Genomic DNA, 6085 nt, shown 5'->3' on the forward strand with positions numbered 1-6085 from the left:
CCTGATGATTGGTGCTATGAAATGTCAGAGAATCACTCATTGTATAACATTTTTATCCTGAGGGATCCATCAATGTCCAAACCAAATGTTATGGCAATCAATATAAGAGTTGTTTAGTCTTCATTTAGGTGGAGGACTCACCAATCGGCCAAAAGCAAAGCTGCTGGCATGGCCAAAAAGTTATTGTAAATTACACTCCTTATCCTTTGAAGAACTATAATTCAAATGTCGTTTTTTTTTGTTGCAAAAAGAGGAAGACATACAGGCAGTTACAGGGCCACTCGATATCTGTGAGTCCATTTCGAAAGGAGACATGAAAAGAAGTGAGAGAATTACATTTCCAAACAGTTTTTACGACATTTACTTTTTTTTAAAAGGAGGCTTGTAACACTATAAAACCCATCATTCCAAAATGGTAAACAGATCATTAATAAACTTGTGTTAATAGTAAATCAATACTGCATTTGATGCTATATTGTGTGAAACTAAAATATATGTTGATGGTTTGCAAACCTTTTAGATAATATAACATTTATAAACATTACATAGGGCCAGAGACCAACTATCAACCATTAACAAATTATTAACTATGTGTTTATAGATGCTTATAATAGCCAACCAAATAATGTTTGTAGAACGTTCACAAACTAACCACTATTAACAAAGTGTCCATCCATCTTATCGTCTGGTTCTCTTAAGTTTGGTCTTATGGTGAATCATGGTTCTATGCTGACACCTAGTGGTCATCTTTTTTGGCCTCTGTATCCTTTCAGAAGGTTTTAAATTGATCTCACAGTACAACAATATTTAAGAATAAACCACCTTAATAAATGCTTATTCCATGTCTATTAGTTCAATCTGTGTTTTATAAACTTTTGAGACAGTGGTAAAAAGCACATCATGGTTTCAATGCTGAAGCAGATTCTCACTTAATGCCAAAACAACAGCCTTTGTCAAAAGTTCCCACAAGTGTCCTGTCTTGTAAATCGTTGATTAACAGATTATGTCATCCTCCCTAATCTTATCCCTATAACCTGAATGTAAACCGCTTCATGAAGACCATCTTAGATGTTTTGGTTTGATATTGTATAAAATAATATTTACTCAAGGTCAAGACACTTGAACCATCACCATCAGAGCTAGTATTACCTTAAAGGTCACCTATTGTGCAAAATCCACTTGTTCATGTCTTTTCTGCATAAACATGTGTCCTCTCCTTTTCTCCTGATCCATTTCTATAAAAACCTGTATGAAAATCAGCTGATCAGATTTTGGCCACTTTATGATGTCATAACGTTTTTTTGGCTTGTGTAACCATTAGCCAATAACCAACCTAGCGCTAGCTTTAGCTAACGGAACAAACTTCCGAGTAAAATTGGAAAACACTGGTAATTCATTATTCTATCATTTGTAAAACTACGGTGTTAAAAACGACAATTTCAAAATACAGATTCTAATGGTCAGATATAGATATACAGATAGCCTACTAAAGATACTAAAGATAGGCAGGTACTTGCTTTCAAGCAGAACACGGGGGAAACCATAGGGGAAAACAAATTTAGCGGGAGTGTTTACGTGTTCGGCGTAATGACGTACAACGGCCTCGACAATTTCTGTCGTCCTATTCAGCCACTTGGTAACAACCATCGTTTTTCAGACACGTAAACTCTTCAAAAATCACCAGTGGGGTCACTGCTGATGTATTTCATGTCGTAGAACAAAACGTGATCCGTCTCTTAAATTTGTGTCAACCACAGACCTTATTTCAAGCTATTTTCCAAAACCCTATGGAAAAAATGCATTGCTTTTTGACGAAGGAACCGGAAGTGCTAAAAATGCTAACTTACTTCCGGGTTTTAGGACGCGTCACTGCGGTTCTCTATTGTGTTCTTTTTAACCAAATATCTCTCAGAGGGGCGTGGGGAGGGGCTCCTTATTTAAAGTAACATACAAAGAATCAGCACTTTTCAAACAGGGCTGAAACAGAGGGGATTATGGGATGCTACAATGATCTGTTTGGTATTTGGAGCCAAACACTTCCGAGACATGTCTTGTATATATCTGAGACCTATAATATATTGATGAAAAAGAGTATAATAGGAGACCTTTAAAGTAAAGATTGTCTGATGGATTTATTCAAACTTCTTTTTTTCCTGTGCTTTCAACCACATCTCAAGGTCTCCTTTCAGGGGATGCAGGTCCAGTTTCATGGAGAATAGGTTAACATTGTGTCTGCTTCTCGCCTGATGAGTGTATGTACGACCGTGATAGAGGCAGGCAACAGCGATGGAGAGCCCCCCCCCCCCCCCCCCACAGGGCCGAGCGCAGTCTCCTCACGTAGGACCTGATGGAGATTGTCTGCAGTGGGTCGATTGAGGCGATCAATCACTGTCTGCAGACCTTCCTCATGCTAGCAGCAACAAGCACACAACCATTCCTCCGACATCACTTCCCCTGGGAGAACAAGATACTCATTTCCTCCTTCAGCCAAATGGTAACAACATAGAAATTCAGCTTCGACACACTCAAAAGTCACCACAACATGCCTGTTTTCAGACTTTGAGAAAATGCTTTGACATTTTTGTAATTTATTTGGAATTGTATGAAAAGCTTTCAGAGCAGCAGTTCTCTGTTACTGTTTTCATTATGAAACCTGAGTCACAGTTCGAGGAACATTTATTCATTTCTGCCACTCGTGTAGAACTGGAGTAAGTGATGGAAATCTGAAATATTTGGACGTATGTCGCTGCCAGGAGGTAACATTACTGATATTCTGGAAATTCCCCAGAGTGCAAGGGTGTAGTTGTACTGTAACTACTTGTGATTAAATTGGATCTCCGCCTTCAGGGGAAATGTAGGGTTAAGAACCTTGCCCAAGGACACTTCAACATGCAGACTTAAAGGAGCCTGGGTTGAACTGCAGACTTGTTGGTAAGTGGATAATGAACTGTTTGTCTGTAGTTTTACACAGGTGAAACAGAAAATGACGTTCTGGCGATGAAAATGAAACAGTGTTTCTGCAACTTTTGTCCCTGATTGTGATTTAAAGATGAACTGTTAACAAAATAACTGGTAGTCCCTGTCAGCATTGGTTGGTGATTGGCTAATGGTTACACAAGCCAAAAAAATCGTTATGACATCATAAAGTGGCCAAAATCTGATCAGCTCATTTTCAGCAAATCCTTTTTCCTGAAACTTTCAGAATCTCTTTATACAAAGGCGACACATGTTTGTGTAGAAAAGACATGAAAAAGTGGATTTTGCATAATAGGTGACCTTCAGTAAGACAGTGACGATATCACCAACTCCCCTGAAACACTCTTTGACTACAGAACAGGAAGGAAAGAAATGTGTATGAGTGGTTTATTTCTGATTTCAAAGGCAGGCTATAGGGAAAATGTCAGAAAAACAAACACATTACAACAATATTGCTTATTAATGCTGATGCATGTCTTCTTCACATGTGCATTTTCAGTCTTGTGAAATCAGAGGGAAAAAAACAATCAAATGTCCCTTTTCTTTGTGACTTAAAGTCTCACGTTACATCCAAGCATTGTCAACGACACAAAAAGGGCATGTTGAACACTGACACACTCTCAGCTTTTTTCAGCTTTTGATATGATGTTAACAGTCACACACAACACATTTTAGGAATGCTTTGCTTTAGTTTGTGCTTATCCTTATGGGTTTTTTCCTTGCAGACTTGTGTAGGAATTATACATGAATGAAATGGGGGGAAAAACTTGAAAATGCAGAATAGCGCTTTACATATATCAGCAGAACCTTCTGAAGCATCGAAGGGAGAACCTCTAGCTGCGCATGCGTTATCAAATGCAAACAAGGGTGAACATATTTGTATGGTGCCATAGTGTTTTATACACAGATATGATGACACACACAGTAAACACTGCAGGCGAGAAATTATAGAGGAATTGATTGTGGAAAGAAAGGAACAGCAGTTCTAGCAAAAGTCAGTATGTTCATTACTGGCAGTAGCAAGGATCATTTCTGCTTCATAAAAACAATGTGAGCCAGGCACTCCCAAAAGACGCATCGTGGGATGGTTTTTTTAAGCTGGGCAAGGTCCTCTAGAAAGATTGTTGGCCGAGTGTTTTGGGCAAACAGTGTCACAGATCAGGGGTCAGATGTTGTGTAATACAGAGACGGAGGACCCAGAGGCAGCAGAGGGATCCTGACAGTAGGCACTCATGGTGGGCGGACCCTGGGTCAGTGATCCAAGAGGGTCCACGCACTGCTGATGAGAACAAGAGAGCGAGAAGTAGAGATCATGGATGACATTTCATGTAAAACATAGGAGTCCATTCTGTGCATAGACCCTATAAGAGTGGTGCATTGTTTTTTGTTTTTGTAGCACGACGAGGAAGTTACCATTGCAAGAGCTCACTTGATTAAAAGCAATGGGATTTTTCTATTTTGGAATATTGCCGGCAATAAATTCTCCGCATATTAACACCACTTTTATAATAGTTGAACCATGAATGCAATAATTAACTACATGATGGTTGCGAGAGTTCACGTCACCAGCGCTAAGCTAAAGGTGGCTAATGTTTGGAGTGTTTAATTTAGTCTGATTTAGCCACCTAGCTAACCACCGTTCTCTATGACACTCACAAGCTTTGGATATTGCAGAGTGGGGTATTTACTGATGTATATTATGTCGTAAAAGAAAATCTTGTCAGCTTGTATTAACAACAGCCCTTATTTTAGGAAGGTAATAGCAGAATGGACAGACTTATACTGCGTATTAACAGATTCAGGGTTCTATGACTATTAGATTAGACTGAAGCATTCTACTGTGCACCAGTCAATCGTAAAAGCCCAAATGGAGCTTCACCCAAAATAACGCTGAAAGGTCTTGAATACATTGCCTTTGGTGATTGGAGTGTAAATGTGTTGCAAATGGAGCTGCCGTGTGCTTCTAGGGAACACAAATGCCTTTACAAATTGTCAGTATTGATTAACATCCATGTTTTCCCTTTATCCAAAACTGCTGTGTGACTGTGAGGTTGCTTTTACCTGTGAAAGGAGCTGAGGAGGCTCAAACCCTCAGCTGTGGGGGGGGTACGAGGAACGGCACTGTGGCAGAAGCCTACTGACGATCTGTAAGAGACTGACACTGTTAGATAGATACGGCACAAACACGCCTTATTAACTGATATCATCATGCGGGATCATAAAGGCTTTTCCAAAGGGGGGGAAATCATGGACCTAACACTTACCCACATATTATTAAGACCATTTGAATATGACATTCTGATAGAAATTCAAATCTAGTTGCTTTTATTTCTTTCTTTTTTTTTACTGTATGCTCTTGAACCCATAATTACAAACTCACAACATATGAGACACAATGTAATTATGTAGATATTTACAGTAAATATAAGGCTTTAAAATACCTGTTATGTATCATTGAAAGTGGTCAGAAAGCAAACAGACATCGGACACTTTAAGTCAGGCCTATTCAACTGGCGGCCCGCGGGCCGGATGCGGCCCAGAACCAACTCCCGAGTGGCCCAGCCTCCCGTAGCCAAATTCCTACACTAGTACAGACCATGAACGCAACACTCCGCCTTGCATAGAAACCACCAAACCACAACGCAGCACGTTTTTTGAAAGTGCATCTAGTGGTGCTAGTAACGGTGGTCCAATGATAGCAACTCTAAAACATGTCTCTCTCAACTCTGAAGCGGAAACAGAGACAAAACGGTCATTGATCTTGTGGAGCAGATCCAAGTCAAGCTGGACCTTTTCGCGACCGACTTGAGCACGGGTCGGATGGGTGCATTTTCCGACGCTCCCCAAACACATCACATCTCCGGCACAAATCACGGATGTGATGACAGATTTCATTGCGAGGTTGAAAGAGAACTTTGCCGGTCGATTGGATGGACTTGCTCTGCCCACAGAGGTGATGGGCTTTGCCAGAGACCCCTTCACTGTTGCAATAGAGGGGGACGTATCAACCAGAGCAAAGGAAGTGGTCCCCTGCATCGACAAGGGGAAATATACACTGGAACTTATTGACATACAGCGCACTAACGGGCCAGCGAAGTTTTGGAGTGAT

General features: G+C 40.4%; 1 long non-coding RNA gene across 1 annotated transcript; it reads right to left on the minus strand.

Annotated features, from left to right (window-relative positions):
- Positions 1–3349: 3349 nt before the first annotated feature.
- On the minus strand, positions 3350–5125 carry LOC104958112 (uncharacterized). The gene is made up of 2 exons (XR_799734.1): positions 5038–5125; positions 3350–4255 (listed from the first exon to the last, which is right to left on the minus strand). It is a non-coding gene; the product is annotated as an uncharacterized lncRNA (long non-coding RNA).
- Positions 5126–6085: the final 960 nt, after the last annotated feature.

Source organism: Notothenia coriiceps, unplaced genomic scaffold (assembly GCF_000735185.1).
Source record: "Notothenia coriiceps isolate Sejong01 unplaced genomic scaffold, NC01 NC01_scaffold00028355, whole genome shotgun sequence".
NCBI classification, from domain to species: domain Eukaryota; kingdom Metazoa; phylum Chordata; class Actinopteri; order Perciformes; family Nototheniidae; genus Notothenia; species Notothenia coriiceps.